We start from the raw sequence: 26870 nt of genomic DNA, 5'->3' as shown, positions 1-26870 counted from the left end.
CTGTCATATATGATGCTGCACAGACGACAGTCATCTCTGTCCATAGTTGTGGTTTTGGTGTGGCTTCGTTTCCTTGTTGTCATGTGAAAAGTGCCACTGGTCTCCTTATTTTCAAGTCAAAGATGTTTATTGTACAAAAGGCCTCCGGCCCATATACATTGGAGTTATACATATACATTATACATATGGTGCAATAAGTAGTTGATGGTTGTGCTAGTGCAGGTGCTGGGCTGAGTTGCAGAACTGGTGCTTGGAGTGTTACTGGTGCTAGTGCTTGTGTTGGTAATGTAATGTGGGTTAGCAGTGGCGCTGGTACTAGTTATCGTCTCATTACTAGACATTGGGGGGTGAACAGTTAGAGTAGATGTCAGTGTGACGGTTGCTGTAACTTGGGTTTTAGTAAGAGTCGGACATTTGGTAGTAGAGGCAGTTTGAGTGGGTGGCATTAGATTTTGAGGTAGCGGTGGCATGGTTAGTGTTTTCGGTTTTGTTGTCATAGCTTCCTGCAAGTAAATAACCGAGAGTTATGTGGTGTATCAATCACACTCATTTTGGATAACATTGTACATATGCAATTGAGAAATGTTTAAATAATCGTGTTGTCCTAATCATTTGATACTGCATTGTCCTATACATATGTGATGTTTCTGTATATCGTTGGCATTTGTCATACATACTGGATGATAATTTCCGGTGCAGAACTCCAATGGGGCATTTCCATCCGGTGTTTCGAATTTCACATTCGCCCTCACTCCCGTCTGGATGTAGATTTCCTGCAACTGGTTATTAATTAGGAGATCTAATGTTCATCATCTGCAACATGATTTGTACATGTATTCTTTACAGATCAGAAGCAAGGTACTGCAACACTTTTCTTTAGTGAGCGACGATGTGTTTAGCACCACTGATGACTCGTCTTTAGAGGCCGAAATCGCTGGTTTCCGGCATTGGATACGCCAAAGTGGCTACTTGTCATCACCAGATACCATGAACGCACTAACTGGTTTGGACCACGTTGCCTTAGATCCGGTGATGGACAGTTGCGTAGCGCACTGTCGGGGAAATCGGCACACTTATCTGTACGTCATGCAGTTGTTATTTTCATGTTTTTTAATGTGTATATCATCATCACAAGGACATTTAAATTGCATTCACAGTAGCATGTAATAGTATTCCAGTTACCATCTTACCAACAGTGCATAGTCATGATTACAACGTCATCTGCCTGACATCACGTAACTAGTTTCCTATTATTTTGTGTATTGATCATCATATTAAGAATGGGTCAGGAATTAATTGCTTTTTTGACGTTGGGTTCATTTGTGCTTAGATCCAGCACAGCTGACGGTCTGTCTGCCAAGAAGAAACTACTTGTCCCGCTGTTTGGTCTGCCTGAGCAAAGAACGATTTATGAGCAGCTCCAGCGGAGGACTGCTCCAGAGCTGTCCACCATGGTGACAGAGACACTGGCCACGTTATCGGTATGTATATTTCACCAGTTATTTCTAGTGTTGCATGACTGTTTTATCCTTCTGCATTATTGACTTTATCATTCTCAGTTCATCAAATATTTCAAGGTTGACAACGCTCTGACACAACGATGGTCGCAGGTTGCAAAAAAGGGCAGTAAACAGGACATCTTACAGTTTTGGCTGCAACTCCAGGAGCTAGAGGGCAATGAGGAACTACTCGGTAATATCCTCTCTACATTTACGTTACAGATTGTCATTACCTTCCTAATAACGGTCATTCTTTTTTGGGAAAAGGTCTTAGCCTTTCTTTGGGCATCTGGACCCTTATTTTCGAAACGTTCGTAGCCCTAAGAAGTCTTAACTTTGATCGTAGCCAATGTGTAAAGAATGGGTTTAAGAAGTTCGTAGGGCTACGAACGTTTCGAGAATAGCTAGCCTGGAAGATAGCGTATCTGTCGCGGGCCAGTTGGGTGTGGACCAGTTGTTTCAAATGGTGTTTCATCAACACCAGCACCTGACTCCTGCCCCGTCCATTTCATCCTTGGTTTTTTGTCCCTTGGATTGTCAACTGGATTATATTAATTCACATCTTCAGTGATCGGGGCGGTGGGGTAGCCCAGTGGTTAAAGCGTTCGCTCGTCACGCCGATTACCCCGGTTCGATTACCCACATGGGTACAATGTGTGAAGCCCATTTCTGGTGTCCCCCGCCGTGATATTGCTGGACTATTGTTACAAGCGGCGTAACACCATACTCCAAATTTCTTATTTTTTTTCTAACACAAATGCTATTTCCACACCCTTTGACACCAGATTGACGACATTTGTGTTCAAGTTTGTGAGCATTATGAAAGGTGCTTTATGGTCAATTTGGGCTTCCGTAGATTCTACTGACATCGAGGGTTGACTCATCATTACGTCCCTTTGCGGAGGTTTGTGTGCGCATCAAGTACAACTTCCGGGTTGTGTGCAGAGGGGAGGCATCGTTTCACTAGGTGAGTGACATTAATGTACATAAAAGCATTTAATATGAATGTTGACGGGCATTAATGTGCAAAATGGCGAGGCAGGTCATATTTGTTTCGGAACAGTCGACCAAAGTGCGGTAAATTCCCAGTTTCTGTTGATAACTCGGTGTTCAAGTGAACGCACGTGGTGCAAAATGTCAACATACCATTGCTCGCGAGCGAGCAAAACGCACGTTTTTATCCCCAAAGTGGGCTAGTTCCATCCCTATTTTTTAAGGGATAATCAGCGGAATGACCCATTATCCTTGTTTCTAGGGGTGTCCTGAACCTATCAAAGTCACATGTGGGAATACCACTCACTGATTGTAAACATCCGGTTTCTGAAGGCCTGCAGTGAATATTTTTCTAAAAATAGACGAACACGTGTGTATGTTGGTAAACAAGGCTTCCGCGAAGAAAAAGCTGTTAATGTTATCTAAACTGTCATGTAACATATGAAGTCCTGAGGTAGCTTGGCCGTTAATCCAACGTGGCTTATGGACAACACACGTGCAATGTATCACAATACAAACTTATCATGAATTAAATTAAAATGTCAGAATGAGGAATGCTGATGAATGACATACTGTTCAACACAGCCAAAATCTATCGTGTCATTCACAGTCACGATACAGTCACCTCACATGTGGTCCTGAATCACCGCTAACTGATTGTCAACATCCGGTTTCTGAAGTGTCTGCAGTGAATATTGTCTAAAAATAGACAAACACGTGGATGTGTGTTGGTAAACACGGCTTCAGCGAAATATAGCTGGTCTTGTTATCTAAACTGTCATATACCTCATATGAAGTTGTGAAATAGACTGTCCGTCGATCCCACATGGATATCGATCTCAACAAATATCGAAAACAAATATCAAGTATATTAACTGAAAATATAGGTAGTGATATGACACATCACTCATCAGATGTCTGCGTTTCTTTACACTGACACCGTGCAAGTTCTAAGGTTTGTCCTCGTGTCCGATCGTCCTCCAACGGTCTTGGGGGTTATTTCTTACTTGTAGGGTAACCTCTATCCCACGTTCGAGAATCTTGGTTTGCAACTTGTGAGAGTGTCGTAGCTCAAAAGCTCTGTTCGCGAGACGTCCTCTTAGTTTCTTCAACGGTACAGGGAGATCCGTTCTGATGCTTATTTTCTTCCCCTTCAATTGTGCCCATCCCTTGAATGCAGCATCAAGAACAGTTTGTCGGCCACCTGCTCTCACAAACTTGACCACGATTGGTTTGGGCCCTGAAGTTTGTCGGGTCAGTACTGTTGCGGGGCAGGCTGTGAACGTTGACGAATAACATGTCCTCTATGTTAGAAACTCCTAGTGAGAAAAACAATTCCTTCACCCCGTCCGTAGGTCTTTATCATCTTGTATTCCATACACTAAGAGATTGCTTTTTCGAGAATACATTTCCTGGGTAAGCAGGTATTTTTCAAAGGCAGCTTTCATTTCGGCCATCTCACCTTTAAGTTTCTCAATGTCTTCAGTGTTACTCTCGATTTGTTCTGCGTTATAATTAACAGAGGAGAGAATATCTGAAGTTTTCTTGTGGAGGTCTGTTATTTTGCTATTCATTAAGTCAATTCTGCTCACTATTTGTGATGTTTGCTCTCTCAACGAGTCCGCAATGAAAGCGTAAAGCTCGGCCTTACCCGGGTTGGTCACCATTGCGGACATCTTGGTCTGTATGGCCGGCGAGTTCGGTGGCCTCTCGCAGCCAGACCGGGCTCTTGTCTGCACGCCGTCTTCAGCATGTGGAGGTTCAGGTTTTGCTGTAGTGTCAGCAAGCTGTCTACCCTTAGAATTTTTCTTGGAAGACAATATTTCTATTCAGTTTACTGGGATTTGGGGAGAGCTACAAATAAGCGACTCACCATGAACGCAGCGCCAAGTGTTTCTTAATAACTTTGTAAACATAATTAACAATAACTGAAATATATGAAATGTAATACAAACTAGGCCTAAAAGGCAATCCTGCGACGTGCTTCAACTCATCTGTTTACTCGTATTCCAGTCCTCGTCAAGGCGTATGAGGGGCGTTGTGGTAGATCAGTGGTTAAAGTGTGTGTTGGTCACGTCGAACGTTCGGGTTCTATTCCCCAAACGGGCAAGTGACAATGTAGGAATGTCGCTAAATGTTTTGTGGCTTAAAACGGAATCACTCGACCACTTAAGATGGTAGGGTGGTTTAGCAGATAAAATCTACACTGGTCACAAAGGGAACTTGGGTTCGATTCCACTTTACAACTATTCACTCATAATCTGGAAGAAATACTAAAGATATACCCCCTCATGTGCCATCTGTTCACACTTAACTTCCAGTAAATCAGGGGGTAGAGCAGATACGCATGAATGAATGAGTGAGTGAGTTGAGTTTGACTCGGCTGTGAGCTGTGTGTCAGTTCTTCCCCGGCGTGTCATCTAGATGCGGGGGTAACCTGAAGTAAAGGAGGTCGTAGACAATAAGCACTTTATTGAAAGAAACATCACGGTTATAATCAAGGCAAACTTTGGATTGGAACTAGCAAAATGCCTCTACCCGGCGTAACGGGCTCAAGTCGAGGGATGTGAATTTTAACTGAACACCCTCCCTCTCCCTCTCTCCCTCCCTCTCCATCTCCCTCTCTCGGGCGGAGGGTAGCCTAGTTGTTAAAGTGCCCTCTCCTCACGGCGAAGTTCCGGGTTCGATTCCTCACATGGGTACATCCCCCGATGTCACATTGCTGCAATATTGCTTAAAATCGGCGTAATCCCTCTTCCAGTCATCCTAGTCCGTACGTTATCTTGTTATTCCACAGCTTCATCATGCGGCCTTTAAGGGAATACACTCTGGCCCTCCTTAATCGATTTACTTGACTACAAATCTGAGATGAGTGGAGGGATGTTAGTAGATATTACATAACAGGAGAGAGTGTGCAATGACGTCACGATGGCTATATATGTGCCGGTGGATATGTGAAGGATATGTGGAGGATATAGAGATATGAGCCGTTAAAAGGTTTGAAAACCTCTGTAACATCTGCTATTGAAAGGGAAGACAGTGAAGCATCTTGCCACTGTGATCGTTTATGACAATCTGCAACTGGAAGTAGACAAGAGCGTAATCTATCACGTGGATAGCTGTTTGCCTCTCGAGTTTACATTACCAGTGTCCATGTACATGACGTCCTTCCCTACGCTATTTTGTGTCCTGAATCCGTGTGCCCAGTTATAAGTGATGTTTCTCGGTAATTACAATCTATTTCATGATCTATCAACTAACAGCTGAGGTGCATGAAATCGCCAAGACAGCATGAAGTAGGCAATCGTCTCTGGCTTCGCATACTTTGAAACAGGTTTGACGGAGCTAGATGTTTCCGTTCAGTGCAGATGTTTCAGTAATTCTCTGAAGAAGCCTGCATCTAATACTTTCCTATAATAGATGTCAGAGAAAGCTGTGCACTTTATTGCCGCGTTGCACTTGAGAGAACAGATCACAGCCAAATAATCAGCTAGGAGTGTTGTTTTCACAGGATACCCTGATACAAGCAATATGTTTTTCAAAGGTGGAATTTAGATAGTGTAAAGTTTTAGTGGGCCATAAATATATTTCTGCAATGGTCCCCGTTATATACTGTATATAGAATGTGCTTTCAAAAGTGGGTGTGCCATCAAGTGCTTGCTATACTCTGTATCAATATTTGACAAACAGTGTATGATCAACACGGATTATGAGCAACTGGGTGAGTGAGTGAGTATGGTTTCATCACTATTCCAGCAATATCAAGGCGGGGACCGCCAGAAATGGGTTTCACACACTGTACCCATATTGGGGAATCGAACCCGCGTCTAAGGGGTGACGAGCGAACGCTTTAACTACTGGGCTACCTGTGTTCCTTAAGTTTAAGAATGCCACTAAGGGGAAGAAGCAACCGATGAATACCCCAACAACTGTTCAGCAACCTCAAGACACTCACCAATCGTGATCGCCACACTGGCGTCTTGACAGATGCATAACACTTAACGAGAGCATGTATTCGACACGTAAATCCCCCTGAAGCTGGTAAACCTGCAAGTGTAATGTAACCGTTTTTTATTAGCACACCACTTATCCGGTTCCGGTTCCGGTTGAGTATTGCAAACACAAAGCTTGGAACAAATGTCACTGTATCCGGTATAAAGACGAGTAACATTTGATTTGGGAAGAAAAAGAGGTTGATGCGATAAATCGAGGAATGTGTTTTGTTCAAGAAACCTCATTAATCATTCAACAAGGTAATACAATTCTACGACAAATCTCCCTTCTGATACTCAAATTACTTTCATTCATTCTTACTGCACCAAGCTTGTGGATGGCTAATGGCTAATACACTAGCTCATTAAATATTACTTGTGTTTGGACATATACAAGCCCTATACCTCTTCCTCCCAGTTCCCCAGAATCCTACATGTATGCCCGCCTCGTGGCTACAGTTTGATCATTTGATATACAATGTTTGATCAACTCAGGGAACTAACCATGCATGAAAGAGTCAGATTCAGCCTCCCTCTTGAAGAAGAGTGAGTGAGTGAGTTTGGTTTTACGCCGCTTTTAGCAATATTCTAGCAATATCACGGCGGGGAACACCAGAAATGGGCTTAACACATTGTACCCATGTGAGGAATCGAACCCGGGTCTTCGGCGTGACGAGCGAACGCCTTAACCACTAGGCTACCCCACCGCCCCTCTTGAAGAAGATATAATAAATGTCCCAGCACGTCATGATTTTGATTGTCTCTTCCAACACCCAGGTTACACTGACATTTCGATTTTTGTAAAGAAAATTACTTTCTATTATACAGCAAGGATTAAAGTTTCTTGCGTTCTTTTAATATAACTAATGACTGCTAGACCTGTTCAATAAATATACCTCGTGGCTATATGATTATTGTGACTAAGCATTGATGAACGTGTGCATGGAACCTTATTGCAAGTATTTCATTGATTGGTTTTTAACAACACGAAGCAATAGTCCAGGGTTCTGATGGGCGTCTGTAAATGATCGAGCCTCGAACAGATAATCTCATTGCTGAGAAGTGGCTTTAGGGCAATGTTCAGGTTCAGGTTAAGCTACTCATAAGAAGTTAAGGACCATCGCATGTTTTCACATCACTATAATTAATGACATGATCCTTTACTTCTTTGAATAGTATTTCAGCTTCAAACATAGACATTTACGATCACACAACGAACAGGATAGCACGGGTATGGTACACACAACGCAATTCTAGATTCGTAATATAGATCGTTGGACTTGAACATGCCTAATGAAACTAAAACGTCACCCTGAGTGAAAAAAACGGTCTCGATAAGCTGTAGTAACAGATTCCATTGAGCGAAAAGGCTGCACAGCAAATTGTCGCATCTGGGACAATTGCGCCATCGTGCTCTCTGAGTGACCAGTAGCGGGCGTGAAACTGCAGCGTGTGATCTGGTTAATTAAAATAAGCCAGAATCATCAAGGTAGCTTACTCATAGTGATTGTTGTTTGCACACAGTGAGTAAGGAAATCTGATTTCACCATATATCGTGGTATCTATCAAGTTCTGCGTTATAACGATGTTATCGTAAACATGTACTTCAGTTGGACTATGTTTACACGTTCGATACAATAGATTCTCTTAAAATCATTCATTAACGGAGCTGTGAATGAAATGTAATATCCAGTAATCTAACAAAATTGATGTCCTTCCCCTCGTCCGTGTGTTTCTAAAGTATAAAATCACGCGACGTGGCCCCCATGGTTACCAGAGTAAACACAACTAAGCCCGCACGTGATATACGTGACGTCGGGTCGCAAATAGCACGTGCCACACGCCGAGTTCAAACCCCGACACTGACTGGGGACATCAGGCTTAGTGGATGTGCACTCAAGACAATCAACTCCTGCAATGGGCCACATGGCTGTGAGCAAGGTCACCACGTGGGGAACTCCCTTTTGGTGGGTTATAAAACAGATTGATGGAAGACAATCCGTCCGAATCCTGACTTTATTGACTCCCCTCTGTTCACTGTGTATATACTCTGAACTGAGATATACAGCACACACAAGTCGTAGTAGTGTACATTGCAGTTTAAACACGACCCATGTCTGTGAATGTCAGAATAGGATTTATCGCCGCTGAACACTAACACAGCCTAGCGGTAACAAGTAAACCGTTCCACTAAGCGGTCGTATCTCTGAGGCGTTCCTAACCCCTGTACTTGATCACAGACTCAGAACTTCCGTGGCGCTTCGATCACCTCGAACTGATCGTCAGGACCGACCTCATCACTTTGGCGATCCCAACTCTCAGATTTAAAACATTAGGAGATTTTCTCAGGCGATTTGAAGATATACCTTTGCTGTGATTGTAAAATACAATATACCGTCTACTTGCTGTTAGCCTTAGGTAAAGAAAAAAATGTATCTTTGTGTATGTCCAGTGTTTATAATGCACACGAAGGATTGAAACGCGAATATAACTCGATGAAAAGGGAATCCTTGTTATTATAACTTAAGGTGATGTGAAATAATTTGAAGGCATCGATAGTTAAACATAATTTAGTGTAAATGAAATAGTAATGGTAGGGTGAGAAGGCGAGAGTTTTCAATAGTTTCAGCAGCAAAAGCAGCAAATTCAAACAGCAGGAGCAATCAATATTGATCGAACTCGTCAATAACAGTGAAGACATCACATTTCCCGGCACATGTAATATTGGCGTCCACCGTATTCAAACTCACTGAAGCACTGAGACAACCCACACAGCTTCTCGACACATGAGTCAAAGTACAGTTCTTGTTGACAGAATTAGAGCCATTGCTCTCTTTGATCATTTAAAAGACTATTTTTAAATACCACATAGAAAGATATAATGGCTTGAAACCAACAAATTTGGAAAGATCATGAACAAGGACAAGGAAATCAACCCCAAAATATTGTTAATTTATCGAGAAAATGATATATTAAATACACAACTACATCTAATTTAGATTGTTTCAGTTCGTTTCTAATTTAAGTTTATTCTAGCACAGAAATTAGTTGCGCTAGATCAGGCAGCGTTACGCCTGTCTGACTGCTGAAGCTATGTTATGGCGACTTGGCTGTAATTCTATCGTATGAAGCTGTATTGATCAGTGTTTTGTGATTAAAATCTTTATTGTATCATCGTTGCTTATGCATGCTGTTATGTTAGAACACTGTTTAAGGACGAGGAAGACGAGTTGTAAGAGTGTGGTGCTGGGTGGTGGGATGGGAAAGTCTTTGTACAATTATATACAGTGTACTCTGTCAATACCGGCATCAGTCGGGACCAAATAAAAATGCCGGTTTTGACAGAGTGCCGGTTTAGCTAGGTTCGCCTATGATAAGTTCGCTGTACATGTTGTCTTTCAGTGGCATTTAGAAGTTGTACATTGATGTCCAAGATATTTTTTATGGATTAAACTTCTTTTTAAATTTCTCTCACAACGTTTCGAGACCATTCCAGGTCCCTTCATCAGGTGAACTGTCAGTTAGGACTATGACGTCGTCACTATGACGTCATTACTGAGTGATATAGAAAGATATAATGGCTTCAAACCAACAAATTTGGAAAGGTCATATCAAGCATGCCGCCATTTCAACCGCTAGGACGACAAGAATTAGGTCAAGGGAGATAACTCTAATTAACATGAAGAGCGGTAACTTAAGGCCGTTGGCTTGCCGCTAAAATAAGGAACTAACATCATTAAAAACTATTTTAATAATAAAATATTACTTTAATTCCAATCTCATTCCGTGAAAACTGTGAAATAATAACTACACCGAAGTGATGGGAATATTTAATGCAACAAGTGTAATTACACGTTCTTATTCCCTGCCAACATGCGGTGGCTCAGAGAAATAAGAAAAAACTCCCAGCCCAGAAGAGATTGGACTAAAGTAATAAACATGAAGTGAAGTAGATACAAAGACATTAAAAAAAAAAAAAACCTTCTCAATAAGTATCTAACAACTGGGGAGAGATGTTCCAAACTTTTGTAAAGCTTCTAATTTTGTTACTGATTGAATGTTAATGTATCTCAAGTAAGCTGGGCTTTTCCAAAAGCCTATGTCTTGAATTATCTCTCCCGGCATCTCCTGCTTGAATGCCCAGCTTGCTCCACCCCTTCGAAATGAATGTCCAGTGATTCGCATCGAAGGGTCGGTCTCGTGCAGTATGTGATTAACAGTCTCTAAAAACACACTCTCTTTCAATGCCTCACGTTGATTGTTACACAACAAAGGTCCCGCTCCATCATCAAGACCATGTAGCTGTAGTAGGTTGACCATAGCTGACACGGGGTCTAATGGATGGGATTCAATCGCCGGCAGTATTACCTGCAGACGCTTCTCACGAAATTGTAATGTCTTAGACCAGCATAGAGTCACGCACATACCCCCCCTCTATTGTTGATACATCACACAGTCTTATGTCTCTATCCACACTAAACACAGTTCTGCATAAGAAATTACCCGGTCGGAGCATACCGTAAAATCCCAGCAGACAACCCATGAATATTGATGCCCCAAGCAGAGTGTCCAGTTTCAATCTTGAACGGACTGAGAGCAGCATCTCTGGTGTCACGGGTACAGCCCCTGCTTGTGAATCTCCAAGTTCACGTCTGGCGCCTCGCAAGGCTTGTCTAATTTGCCAACTATCTTTGACGGGGTCATTGTAGCCATGCCAGAGATGAACATTTGTGACTATACACAAATATTGGCGAACACTTGCATATTTGAAACATTTCACATCAACAAGATACACAATATACTGCAACAAATGAGCTTCCAACACGGGAACTGGTTCTATCTGTAGTAATCTACAGAAGTCTAGAAAACACTTGAGTTGACTGGAGTACGTTTTTGACGTTGTCTGTGCCCATCCGTTCATAAGTAGTCTATTAGCCGACGCCTTCAGCATGGTCTGCAGACTTTCCCCACCTAGAAGTGAGGAATTTACTTGACATGTGACACAACAATAAGTCCCTGGAAAAATACATCATCTGCATACTTGGTATTAATTTATATAATTCAGATAGTTTACCGTTTGTAGTCAAACGGGAAATACAGTCAGCTAGCACATTTTGTGAGCCTGGTAGGTACTGAGCTTGAAGAGAAAAATTATATGTAGCTTGCAACCACACAAGATATCTCAAGTAACTCATCATAAATTGAGATCTAGATGTTTTCTTATTAATAATAGACTTGGCTGTGATATTGTCTGTTTTCACCACAATCTTCTTATTCTGCCATGCTGATGACCACCTTTGAGCAGACAAAAGAATTATCATGGCCTCTTTGACATTAATATGTTCTGATTCCATAACAGGCATGTCAAGTCTAACTGACAGTTCACCTGATGAAGGGACCTGGAATGGTCTCGAAACGTTGTGAGAGAAATTTAAAAAGAAGTTTAATCCATAAAAAATATCTTGGATATATACATGTTACCAAGTAAGGGTGTGTGTCACGCAATGTGTCACGTGATTTGGTTGTTGACAATGTGAATGTTGATACTGGAGATTTTGCTGTTAATGATAGCTCATATGTAGACTGTAGTTGTCATCAAATGATATTTTATGCGTCGCTCTAATGCTGGAAAGTAATATTGAGAATCAAACAGGGTATATAACTTTATTCGGTTTTAAGATCTGACCTCAATACCCGTTAAACATGAAATACAAGTAGAATAAGATTTCAAGGAAATATTTACTTTTCATGAGCTGCTTTGTGCTCTTGAACAAGTTCATGATACTACTACAGAAGTTGCTATCACACATTATCAGCTCCTGCACACTTACCAGAATCATGTTTAGAAACTCTTTTATATATATTATGACATTTGGACGTCGGGGAAATGTTCTTCTTAATGGCGTGATACTATAATTGTCCAAGTACCTACACCTGGACGTGATCATACCGATCCTTCACATTAAGGACCAATTTCACTTTCAAGCTACATTGGCAAAACGCATGATCAATAATCGATTAGTTTGGTACTTGCAAACCAACAATCTGCTTACTGTTATACAACGTGGTTTCCGTAAAAACAGTAGTACAAATGATCATAAATTGCGTACAGAACCATTGTCAGAAGAGTCGTAAATAATAACAAACAACATACAGTGTCGTTATTTTCGATTTAGAAAAAGCATACGACACTGCATGGAAATAGGGGATTTTAAAAGATTTACACGATTATGAGGCCGTTTGTCTCAATTCATATCCAATTTTGTAAATGACAGGCATTTTCAAATTAAATGATTCAAATGATGGATCGCTGTGGCAAAAACTTTCATACCTTTGAAAGGCAACTGCAATTATGTTAGAATAAATTTAACAAATTTCGTTTACAAAATGGATTCAAATTTTCAAAATCAAAAACTAATTGTAGCCATTATAAACCTCACAAGGAGACGGAATTAATATTAGATGGCACTCCTATTAAAATTGTAAAAGGGGCCAAGTTTTTGGGCTATAGTTTCAGGCAATCAAAAATCTGTCTTGCAAATATCAAATTTTACTTGAAATTGTTGAATTATTATATCTTCTTATGTTTTTGTTGGTCACCCAGCCACACGTGAAGCATCGGTAACACAATGGCTGATGCTAAAGCAACATAAATCTGTGACACTACTTCTCATCACATGAACTAATTATAAACTCGTGATTAGATCTTACACCCGTGATCTAATGCAAAGGAAGTGGGACACCCAAGTGGGTATAAATATATTACACAACATTAAACCAACTATCGATTAAACCTGCTTGTATTGTCTGTGCTGATTTGAGTAGGTCATCACACGACGATATCGTATCGGCAACTCTAGATATACCCACGAATACCTGTTGAAAGGTTGGGTTTCTCCATTCTGTATCCCTTTCAGGATGAAAGAATCACGGTCAAGCATGTCCTGCTTGACCGTGTACAATTTTAGGATAACTATTTCAAAGTTTGATTAAAAATAGATACTATTTATGTTGTTATACCTCATTTTAATTGTTGGGATATTGAAATAATTCATACATGTTGTCATTATGTAGATAGGTAATTAGTCATATTGGCAGTGTACAATGTAATTTAGATGGTCAGGGGCTACATCTTGAAGGGGGTTGAAGTGTAAAATTATTGAGAGGATATGTAAGACCACATCTTTCAAAGTATTTTATTCCTACCACAATTTTAGTGTCACTACATGTTTCCCACAACTGCCAGCAGCTAGACAGATGGGGTACATACAAACGTATGGTAGGTCGCTAAGGTGTCTTGACAGGTGATCTACAGCCCCTTTCTATGCTGTATTGTCATGTATGGTGATATATGTTTCATAGTTACATTCTAGTTTTAAACATCTGTAATACACCGGTTATTTTACTGTCTTTTGAATGTACATCGTACCTGTAGATTCAGTGTGAGGCAGTGGTGTGCTATATTTAGAGTTACTAGATTAAGACAGAAAGATCTGGAAAGTACTGGAGAGTGCCGGTCCCAGGCTGTACTACTGCAGAGAGTATTGCTAGCATCTTATTATTGAGTCCATAAGGGGCTTTAGCTATTGCTTCTAATCCCAGATGACATCTCAAGATACCAAAAGATGTATGTGATGATCAAAATACCCTTTCTAGGCCGTTTTTGCAAGTCGGAATACTTTTCCTGTGAGGTGAATATTACCGTCACTGTCTTTATTGCTTTAATCACTGTCTTGTATCATATTATCTTTGATCACTACCTTTATATTCATGTGTGAACTTAGTTAACTTTAGAATACAGTTGTTTCATTACATCACGTGGCTTTGTAACCGCCTCCGTGGTGTAGTGGTTAGAGAGTCTGCCCGGAGAGCGGAAGGTCGCGGGTTCGATCCCCGACCGCATCATACCAAAAGACGTTAAAATATGGTATTCGTTGGTCCCTGCCTGGCGCTCGGCATTAATGGGTACAACAAGGACTGGTCGGCTTGGAGTCAGTATAATGTGTCTGAGTGGAGTATTCATGCTTCACTGCGGCATGGTATCTCAGTGGGCTAGCACTATAAAACCAGCTTCAGTCTGGGCTAGTACAAGAAGCCGCACATAGACATACACACGCATGCACGTCGTCATATGAGCGAAATATTCTGAAGCACGATGATAAACCCAATTTCACCTCACCTCACCTCACGTGGCTTTGTTGTGAGCTGGTTTCACATCCAGTTCTTTAACGCACTGATTTCCAGTTAACCTAAAAGAATCAGGACGTAACAGTGTAATATCTTTGATCTAATTCCCAAACACGATGTAACGTTTGTTGAAGGCATCAAAATAGAAGCATCTCACAATTTATTCAATAACAGAAAGACATTAACACCAAATGCCTGAGCACTGACCGCTTTGGAACCTCATGTGGCCATATGCTAGCAAAGTAAATGTTTTGATGAAATTGCATTTTTCATATTACGATCTGCTACAATTTCAGTGATATTGAATACCCACATGGATTCGTATTTGTCAGAAGAGCTTTCAGGAAGAAAGATATGAAAACATATTACGAACACTTTACGTTCAAGCAACCTCATTTCGTAAAGTCTGTGACGCCATTGCAGCCTGGATGTTAATAATATCCTGTGATGGGGTGTTTTCATTCCATTGTGAGCAAGCATAAAGTTTACATCGTGACCTCATAGGTCAGAGACACTTTCGTCAGTTGATTAGGTTCCATTGAACGTCTGAGTATAACGTGGCGCTTAGATGTGTGATACATCAGTTATATTCATTGCATAATATAGATCAAGGAAAGCAACCTACTCGTCCTAACACGATGAGATACCAAAACAAGAATGGATAAGACATTTGGTACGGTTTCTTGATTGCCAAAACGGTTACTCAACGCCTTCCACAGACTGGTTAAACAATCACAAATGAGTAAATATCACGAGATACAGGTCAAAGGTTACCAGTGTTCAACATGAGCAATGATTCTTTCATTACACACAAACTATTTTTAATTTAATGATGTCTACACAAAAGTAGTTACATTATAACTACACTACTAAATGCCATATAAACACAGAATTAATAATGCATATAAATGCTTTCAACGGTCATAAACCAATATTCGGAAAGCAAAATTACACTTGCGTTTCTGAGTAGTGATTCTATCATAACACACCACCTATTTATAATGTGGTGTTGTCTATTCAAGAGTACCTCTGTATTCAAAAACTACTAAATGCCATCTAAACACGGAATTATAAATACATATAAAAACACTCAACGGTCATTAATCAATATTCGGAAAACAAAATGACACTTGTGGTTGTGTTGCAGGAGTTGCACAACTTGATTGTCTGGCTCTGCTCGACTACTTTGACAAGCCCCAGTTGCAACACCAGTTTCAGTGATATATAATTGTATTGATCAAGTAATTGATTTAGAAACATTAACCATCGATTACTGATGATCGAAATGGGAAGAAATAGACAAATAACAAACTCATTGTGATGTTCTAGTCGTTGAACTGTTAGCCAGAGTTCGACTGAAGGTATTAGTGGTTAAAAACAAAATTAAGATTGAGTTAATCGACGGGTTCAAGATTATTGCACTGACACATCGACATATATGTGTGCACGTGTGTGCGCGCGTGTGTGCGTACATGCATCTCTGTGTGTGAATGTATGAAACATGTAGTACTACCTAAACATGGGTTTGTAATGTTTGCTGAAAAATGATTTTGTAGAGGTTAGTTTGTTGTTTGTGTATACAATCTCAGTAAGCAGGTAATTGCACACGTGACATTGTGGTTATACCCTTCCATGGAAACTGGTTCATGTTTACAGACCTATTCACCTCATCGAATCTTTGTTTGATACAAACTCTGGGTGGGTGTGTTATGTCTGCATAACGTCTTGATGCGAAACCCGTTTTGTTCTTTGGCGGACTGATTCTGTCCTCAAATGTTGACTCGATTGGGCTTATGTGCCGTTTGTCACACAAATTACAGTTTCCACTTCGCATTATAGGACACATTCGATGTTGGGAGATGAAAACCTTATAAAGTTTATTATGTAGTCATCTCTGCACATTGGACTCGACTTTTCATCATTGTATTTGTACCCACAGTTCCAGACGTTTAAAATGCCTTGTGTGGACTGGGTAGCTGTACTTTAACGTCGCATCAACAGTGTTCTATTCGTCCAGAGGCGACAACTTGTGTACACGTTCCTGTGAGGTGAGGTGAGGTGAATTGGGTATAACGTCGTACTTGAGAATATTTCGCTCATATGACGACGTGCATGCGCGTGTATGTGTATGTGCGGCTGCTTGTACTAGCCCAGACTGAAGCTGGTTTTATAGTGCTAGCTCACTGAGATACCATGCCGCAGTGAAGCATGAATACCCCACTCAGACACATTATACTGACCAGTCCTTGTTGTACCCAGTAATGCTGAGCGCCAGGCAGGGACCAACAAGTACCATATTTTAACGTCTTTTGGTATCGAACCCGTCGGGGATCGAACCCACGACCATCCGCACTCCGGGCGGATGCTCTAACCACTACACCACGGAGGCGGTCACGTTTCTGTGTAATTAGGGTGATATAAAACTATTAGAAACAATATTGTCATAGCATTATTTGGGTTTGTAGACATTCCTTTGTTGCTTGTCGTCAACATGCAAGAGCCTAACTTCCGTCTGTGCACGGCTTAAAGTCCATGGCCTGCTAGAAGCCTGAGGTCGTTGTTTCGAATCCGTGGTGTTTGTCTCGGATTGTTTACATTATGCCTGGAATCCAGAAACTGAGAGCCCTGATCATTTATGTCTTTCCTCTTTCGTTACAAGCAGAGTCCACTGTGGGCATCTGACAGTATCATTATACAGAACGTCAATGCAAAAGTATTCCAAGTCTTGGCTATCCTCAAAAACAAATTCCGTTTAATGTGAATGGAAAGATAGCTGTGAAATTTGATCTAATTTTGAGAACTTGCCCCTGAAGTAAAATAGTCTAGAGGACGAATATCACTAGGGGACGAATATCATCCATTTTATGATAAACTTACAAGGAAATACATCCTGAAAACCTAACTGCCAATATGTTTAACTTTAGGAAAGTCCTTTTAAGAAACAGTACACATAGCTTGAAAATGTTAAGTCTTTATTTTTTCAATGGTTATAAGAAACTATGCAGACTACTAACTGAACAGTTAACTAAAGTCTAGTTTGATGTATGTTTATATACACTAAACGCCAAAAGAAACGTTATGAATTTCATGTACACAAGTGAGAATGAAACTTTCTGCCACACCGGTAAGCACCAGTACTAAACACATGCAGAACCAAGCCAATTGTTCACCTATACACAAAAACAAGTTGTCATAAAAGTATAAAAACAATTACATTGTACATCAGACGTTAATTTAGACAATGAAGTGTCAAATTTGGAAACGTCCTCCACGAAACTTTGTTAAGTAACATATCTTCTGCTTTGGGCTATATCAGTAGTAACGAACAAACTGATGTCGGAATAATATACTAGTATTGTTGAGTTACATACAGATCCGAACCCACACTTCTCTGAGTTATGCACCTAATAGCCAGCACACAAAGTCAGCAACCTACCACATTCTCAGCGAACAGCCTTTTCATACCCTTGTGCTATACAGGTCGTCCCAATTCACCGTACTTCCTTTTTTAACACTTCCCATGCGTGAGTTCCTGGTTGCTTATTCTACCATTGTGTGCAATGTCAGTTTGTGAAGTAAATTGTTTAGTGGACAGTAAACTTTGCACTGTGATGATTAAATTGAGCAGAACTGCATGCTGAGAGCTTTAAGTTACTTTCCATGTTAACAGTTCCGAGTTCACATGAGATTTATAAAGGAAAAACTACCAGTGATGTCTGTTTCATAGCAAGTCTGTTTTATAAAAAGTAAGTAAACAGTTCATTGCCTGGACATTTCTTGTATTATGTTTCACACCGACCTGTGAATTCCTTCTCATGTTTTACGGATGTAACCCTCAATGGGCTGTCATGTATATCGGCTGTTGTGGGTAATGGTGGAGCCGTGGCTGTAGGGGACGTTCCAGACGTTGTCTCTGAAACATATGATTTGGATAGAAATAAGTGTTATGAGAGTGTGTTGTTTTGTTGTTATTTGTAATATCACATTGATTAAGTGATAGTTATCATGGGTCACAATGTTTAAAATGTTGAGTGTGGGTTTTGGCTCGCATCTCGCCTCGTGTATGTTCAATGGCAATAGTATTTGTAGCGGCACGCCTTTTTTGTTACGCCTCAGAGTTGCCTCCCTTGGCTGGCTTGTTTATCTTGTTGACATCCGGCTTTCGTCATGCCGTGGCATTTTGCATAACGTTCTGAGAGAATAATGATGGAGCCTAGCTTTGCTAGAATGCTCGAGAACTGTGTAAGAGCTATATAAAGGCTGGTTGTTGAGTTGTGAGACGGGACTTTTCACATGACTGTATGTATATACATCTGTCTGCCATCATCAAGTTGTTCAACGTTTCAAGACCGACCGTGCTTGTCTACTCATCTGCTGTCATTGAAAACAACCTTCAGTCAGTATATCCGTTCTCATGTGATGTGAATGACGAATTGCTTGTTTTTTAATATGGTGCTATGCCATTTTCTGTTATAATAATGTAATGACTGTGTATGTTTTTTTAAAAAAACCTCATTTGGACTTTATACTTAAAATTTGTATGAATGCAAACTTGATCTCGCCACTTTAAGGCTGGAATATTGCCGATGTGACGTAAAGCCCAACTCAACTCCACTATGCATGTGACAACGCATGTATGCCATCCAAAAAAAGAAACGCATAGGCGTTTTGTATTTTAAGAAATGTCTTAATTACCTATTGTGTTCAAACAATCCTCAAAATACGTAACACAAATGCTGATGACGTGATTTTACACAAATGCACAAGTAAAAAAATCGACTTTACCTGAAAATGTTGATTTGAATAAGATTTCTTACAAGGATTAAAAAGGCATCGCCACAACGGAACAGAAATCACCTTCCAGATGAAATTGTGCAGCAAGGAGCATGCACTGTTTGGCTATAAAAGTCCAGATTATTTTCGGAAATCGGCATTCGTTTTGAAGGAGTTTCAAGGTCAAATTACTACGCCACGTCTTGACGCTGCGACACTGAACATCGCCATTGAAAGAATGCACGCTGGAGATTACCAATCTTCTATTGCCAGGCGTCTGAATGTTAGTCAGAGCACGATATCACAGCTTGCAGTTCGTTACAACCAAACAGGCATAACAAATGACCGTCCCCGTTCAGGCAGACCTAGAGTCACCACTGCAGCCCAAGATCGGTACATCCGGGTATTATATTTACGTGAGCGTACTGCCACGGGTGAGAGCACAGAAGCCAGGGTGCCAGGGCTTCGGAGGATATCCGGTCAAACTGTACGGAACAGACTGAGAGAGATTGGACTTAGTGCCAGGAGACCCGACGTCGGGACCGTGCTACGTCGTCACCATCGCGCTCAACGTCTCCGTTATCAAAAATTATCCACTTGGTTGTATAGGAATTTCCTTCTTCTAAACTGATGCAAAAGACTCATGTACTGAAGTCTAATTGTTGACGAGTTATACATGTTTGAAAATACAACATTGTCGCAACAGATTTCTGGGTTAAGCGTTTCTATTTTTTAATAGTATATTCACTGAGAAGATACATTGTTGGAAGTGGGAAGAAATATCAGCCACTGCTCTTCAAATTAATGTTCATTCGTGTAACAATAGGGTTAGATTAATCAATGCAGAAACAATATATTATTCAACCACGGAACACAGAGTCACTGCACATTGCCTCAACCCTTTATCTTGTGATGAGCCTTGGTAGGTTGTAATTCACGTTCACAGACACCATGGGAGTGTTTGATCTACAGTGAACCCTCATCAACTTCAGATAAACTGTAAAGAGATTTGCACGAAATCTGTGACCCATGCTGTATACAAAATGGCACAATCAGAATAGATGGTGTTTATCTTAATTTGACGGATGTACACTGTGGAAAAGGAATGGATATTTGTTAATTAACATGTAAAGATCTAACCTTTCCTTGAAGACGATTGTCAAATAAATATTTGACGCACGAGACACTTGTCACAACATTTATCTCCAGAGTTTGGCAGTGTCAAACATCCGTGGACTGCACGGAGCTGTAATCGCCACACCAGAACTCGCGGTATGGTAATAAACATGTGATTTATCTCGACAAACCCGTTAACGGAGGACCAGAAGGGAGTTTAAGCAGGGATATTAGAACACATTGTTAGGAGTGACTGACTACCTTATCTGGTATTTATGTTATCTACAGTAACGGGGCTCATGAGCCGAAAACAGGTGCGTTCTAAACCCACTTCTGGGTCATGATGGCTCAGGTTACACAAACAGATTTGCTCTTTTCTGTAATAATCTTAACCTATAGGAATTTAGGGTATTTACAATCATACAATCATTACACCTCGCCCATTCTGTCAGAATTGCTACGCCAATCACTGATGGAAGTGTCTAACATGAAAGCGTCCCACATGTTCCATTCACCGAAAAATAATTTGATAAAATGTTTGATCGACACAGGGATCTAACCATGCATGGATGAGTCAGGTTCAGCCTCCTACGTGAATGTGAGATAAATAAGTGTCCCACCATTTCATGTTCTGGATTCCTCTTACAACAATCAGGTAACACTGACACTTCTATTTATGTGAACACAAATACTTTCTACAATGCTACAAGCATGAAAGTGTCCTGTGTTGTGTATAGATAGCTATTGACTGGTACACGTGACTGTTAGTCATAATCAATATATATGCCTGGTGGGCTTGTAACCGTATTGCTAAGTGCTGGATTGATTGTGTTTTTACGAAACACAGCAATGCGCAAGCTTTATGATGACCGTCTGTAAATAATGAAATCTGAAACATATAATCTCATTACTGTGAAATGGCTTTGGGCAACTGTACAGGTTGAGTATTAGGTACTCATCTGAACTTCGGGACTGCCAAATCTTTTCATATTAGTCACTTCAATCTGACATTATCCTTTACTTTCAAAGACATTTACGACTTCGGTTACACTACGTACAGAGAATCACTGGCATGGCACCTAACGGACCAAGAATACTGGATTCGAACCATAGACCATTGGACTTGAGCATGTCAAATGAAATATAAAATGTCAACGCCAGTTTATAAACAGTCTCGATTACCAGTATCGATTTACTGCGTGTGTGTGTGTGCGTGCGTGTATATGTGTTTGTGTGTTCGCGTGCGTGTGTGCGAGCGAAAATGGAAAGATTTACTGGGAATACACCTTAGTAAGCATACAACGAAAGAAAGCTCTGTGAGTTGGATAGCATGCCATGGTCGAACGACAACGTTCAAGATTCCAAGACCTCAATGACATTTTTCGTAATGTTTAATGGCAGAAATGTGGAAGACATTCTAATTCTACACAATATTGAAACAAATGATGTCTGATACATGTTCAGTAGTTTGACTAGTAGACTTGGCATTCTGTCTGTGGAATACACCGGTTTGGCAGGATTTGCTCGACCTTACCTTTTCGTGAACACCCGATGTCATTACTTCTTTTTGGTTTTGAATAAACCCATGCTTGTGATAGAGTCGGAATCATACAAGGGACTTTCTGTTTTTGACCCTTTTACTTTCACCAAAATCACAAAGTAATAAAACATGGATTTAGGATTTTCTACCTTATCAAGTCTGCACTTTATAATGTAACTGAAATATTGCCAAAAATACAAACATATTCACTCACTAACTCACTCACTCACTCACTCACTCACTCACTCACTCACTTACTACTTCAATAGTTTCAGCAGCCGCAGTAGCAACAAAACCAAACAGCAACCAATATTGATCGAAGTCCTTAATAACAGTGAAGACATCACCTTTCCCAGGACATGCAAAGAAGACGCTGTCTGTATTCGAGCTCAGTGAAGCGTTGAGTCAACTCACACAGCTTCTTGACAAAGTTAAATTTTTATTGTCAGAATTGGAGCACCCATGATTGCATAGAAACATTCAATATCTAAAATTACCTTTTTCACTCTTTGATCATTGAAAAGACCATTTCTGAATACCGCACAGAAAGATTTAATGGCTTTGAACAGACAAAACTGGAAAATACATGAACAATCAATAGAAGGAAATCACCCTAGAAGTGTTGTTAATTACTTCCAGAAACTAATATAGATTGTTTCAATTCGTTTCCAATTTAGCATTTATTCCAAACAGAAATTAGTCTTGCTCGATGAGGCAGCTTTACGCCTGTCTGCCTGCTGCGGGCATATTATGACGCCTTAGCTGTAGTTCTGCTGTATTCAGATGTATTGAGCAGGATTTTGGGATAAAGTCTTTAACATGTCATCGTTGCTTTTGCATGATGTGATGTCAATACACTACTGTGTGAGAACTAGGGTAGGGAACGGGAGAGGGATGGAGTGTTGTTAATTACTTCCAGAAACTAATATAGATTGTTCGTTTCCAATTTAGCGTTTATTCCAAACAGAGAGTAGTCGTGCTAAATGAGGCGGCTTTACGCCTGTCTGGCTGCTGAAGGCATATTTTGACGTGATGGCTGTAATTCTATCATAAACAGCTGCATTGGTTAGATGCAGGTGTCTTTAAGGTTGATTAGGTGTCTGTATTAACATCGTCGTTGCTTATACATGATGTGATGTTAAACACTACTGTGTGAGGACGAGGGGTGGTTATGGTGGAGGGAGAGACTTGTGCTGGGTGGTGGGATGCGGCTGGTGAGTCATTATACTCCTATAAACATGTTAACAAGGAAGAGTGAGTTTATTATCCAGGGTGCCACATTATTTCGTTGTTAATAATGAGAGAGTTTGTACTGGTAAAGATAGCTCCAGTGTGGACTGCAATTGTCACCAAATCCTGGAAAGTAATGCTGATAGTCAAACAAGGAATATAAGTGACAGTAGCGTATTCTGTTAAAGATCCGACCTCAATACTCGTCGAACAAGTCTGACCGAGGCGGTTAGCCTAGTGGTGATGGCGTTCACTCGTCACGCCGAAGACCTGCGTTCAATTCTCCACATGGGTACAATGTGTGACCGATGGGATTGTTTCGATAAGTGAGATAAAGTCTAGTGTTCAAAGATTCTTTCAGAGATATTGGTTTCGCAGGTCAAGTCGTGAATAGATAATTTATAAAGTGTGTGAGTGAGCGAGTTCAGTTTTAGCAGCTACCAATGACGACTGCATCGACGGGGATAACATCGACACTCCAACTTTTTCCAAATTACTTGCAATAATAATACCATTGAAATAGCGTTCACTTTCCTGCTGAACTCTAATTTCGTGCTCTACGTAAATGAATGAAAAAATGTGTTAGTAATCACACGACACACCTGATGTTCTGTGAAATAAGACAATAAATGTTCCAAGATCTCGAGTGAGTGAGTATGGTTTTACGCTGCTCTTAGCAATATTCCAGCAATATCACGACGGGGGTAACGAGAAATGGGCTTCACACATTTTGCCTATGTGGGGAATCAAACCTGGGTCTTCAGCAAGACGAGCGCCCCTTTAAATTACGTCAAACTGGAAGCTCTGTCACAAGGAACGACAAGAAAATGGATCTGACAAATTTCTGAAGATGTAAATTACTATGTCCTATTCTGCCGTTACTATAGATTAAGGTCACAATACGGAAACCACGCAACAATAAAAGCATAGATCTTATTATTGCTCATTTTTTCAATTAAATCCAGAGAGAACATGTCATTATTTTTGGTTTGTGTTTTGTTGTTTCCTGTCTCACAACGTTCCCAGCAGTATTCCAGCTTTTTGCTGATGGTCTGTAATTATTCGAATGTGGACACCATGACCAACAATTGTTATGAGAGTGTGCTTTTTGTAATTTGTAATTTGTAATATCACATTGATTAAGTGATAATTATTATGGGTCGCAATGTTTAAAGTTTTGAGTGTAGGTTTTGGCTCGCATCTCGCATCATATATGTTCAATGGCAATAGTATTTGTAGCGGTACACCTTTTTGTTAGCGCCTCAGAGTTGCCTCACTTGGCAAGTTGTTGACTCGTCATGCCGTTTGTTCCACCGATTTCGTGAACATTCTGAGTGGATAATGATGCTGCCTAACTTTGCTAGAATGCTCGAGAACTGTTTATAAGAGCTCAATGAAGGCCGGTTGTTGTGTTGCACACACGGACTTATTACATGACTGGAGTTATACACATCTGTCTGCCGTCATCGAGCTGTTACTTCTGTCTACCTCGTCAAGTCTGTCTGTCAACATTTCAAGACCGTGCTTGACTATTCAACTACTGTCAGTTGTAAACAACCTTCATTCAGAATATCTGCTCTCACTGTAAATGTCAAGACTCCGGTGAGTTAGTATTTGCATTGTACTAGATATCTGTATTGTCATTCATTGTAGCTTGCTCAATGTTTGTTCAATATATTATTGAATATTTTAGACTTGTCTGTGTTATATTTTGCTGGTTCAAAGGGGAGTCTTAACCCTTTTGTCAGGGCATTGTATTAACCGTACCACAATGCACAACATGCACACATGCATCAACTCGATCAGCTTGGCCACTTGATCCCGTCAGTCGTCCCTTTCGACCAGCACTGATGCTGAGGAAGGAAACTATGATTCAGTTAAGCTATGTACGGGTAGCTACAAAAACACAGATGCACTAAATATGTCATAAAAGTCTGAAAAAGGAATAAATATATAGTTCAAGTGAAATCACTTTCCCTTTTTAAAGCTTACTTAACTCTTCCACGGTCTTGCAAAACCATCGTATATAAGTAAATATCACGAGATACAGGTCAAAGGTCACTCCTGCTCCACAGTGATTCTATCATCGCACACGAAATATTGATAATTTGATAATGTCGACACTAAAGTACTTACATTATGACTAAAATATTAAATACCTTATAAACACGGATTAATCCGACATAAAAATATATTAAACGGTCATAAACCAATACTTGGAAAGGAAAGGAAAGTAAACTGACACCTTTGGTTATGTTGTCTGAGTCCCATAACCTGATTGTCTGAATCTGCTGGACTATCAAGCCTAAGTGGTAACACAAGTCTCAGTAGTATATAATTGTATTGATCAAATAAATTAGGAATCAAAAACATCAACTAAAGATTACTGATGATTAGAGCGAGAAGCAAAAAACATTAAATCAAACTACATACTCAAGGTCAATGTGATGTTCGGGTCATGGAACTTTTATTCTTTAAATATAGAATGTCCGTACCCAGTTTTCACTATCCTCTGAAACAAAATCCGTGTCGTGTGAAGGGGAAAATAGCATTGAACAAAATATCATTTAATACGTGAATGTAAGATTATTGAACTTACTCAGAGATGAGTGTGTGCGTGTGCGTGTGCGCGCGCGCTCGTGTGTGTATGTATGCATGGACATTGGTTCAGATTATTTATTTATGTCTTTGTTAACATGCCAACATGACGTCTTGATATGTTGTTTGGTGTGTTATGTTGAATAGGCATCGGATAGACTTATAGGCTGTTGTCCCAGTGAAGGTGATGCATGTCCAACAAAAGCCAACGTTCACATTATGTAACAGATTAACTGTAGCGATTTTCAATTGTAAAATATAATAGCATATTATATATTTGGAACTAGACAAAAAACTCTGTTAACACTACGTATTTAAAATGGGGGGTTTATGCACACTTGTATGCTTTAACATGTACCTTGTGTGGAGTGACTGATCTGTAATTCAACGTCACATCGTATTTACAAAGGGACAATAGCTTGCGCTGGAACGTAACGCTGTAACGTTCTGTTAGAATAATTATGATGTTTTAAAAGTTTTACATTTTCACAGCATAGTATGGGTTGGTAGAGAATCATTTTGATGCCTGAGCGACTTTTAGTGAAACTTAAGAGCTGACGATCTGTCACTTACGTTGGCGTGTTCCACCGCTTCCGTCAGGGAGTTGATGACTTCCTAGTTCCTGTATTGTTTCATTGTACAATGTCAGTTTCTAAAGTAACTTGTTAAATTCAAAGTAAACATTCCACTGTGATTGTTAAATTGAGCTGAACAGCATGCTGAGAGCTTAAGTTACTTTCCATGTTAACAGCTCCGAGTTCACACAAATCCACATTCATAAAGGAAATGTACCAGGGATGTCTGTTTCATGGCAAGACTAATTTATAAAACTGCATGTAACTAAACAGTTCATTGCCAGAACATTTCTGTTATATTTTTTCACACCGACCTGTAAATTCCTTCTCATGTATAACGGATGTAACCTGGATTTACACGCCATGG

At 40.2% G+C, this 26870-nt stretch overlaps 1 long non-coding RNA gene across 1 annotated transcript; it reads left to right on the top strand.

The window, feature by feature from the left end:
- Nucleotides 1–3886: 3886 nt before the first annotated feature.
- LOC124266721 lies at nucleotides 3887–26618 on the top strand. The gene is made up of 3 exons (XR_006895828.1): nucleotides 3887–4382; nucleotides 13649–13655; nucleotides 26606–26618. It is a non-coding gene; the product is annotated as an uncharacterized LOC124266721 (long non-coding RNA).
- Nucleotides 26619–26870: the final 252 nt, after the last annotated feature.

The sequence above is a fragment of the Haliotis rubra genome, unplaced genomic scaffold (assembly GCF_003918875.1).
Source record: "Haliotis rubra isolate DU_JTF1 unplaced genomic scaffold, ASM391887v1 Scf1275, whole genome shotgun sequence".
Lineage (NCBI taxonomy): Eukaryota > Metazoa > Mollusca > Gastropoda > Lepetellida > Haliotidae > Haliotis > Haliotis rubra.
The sequence above is the reverse complement of the archived record's forward strand: the minus strand, read 5'-3'. Positions and strand labels throughout refer to the sequence as shown.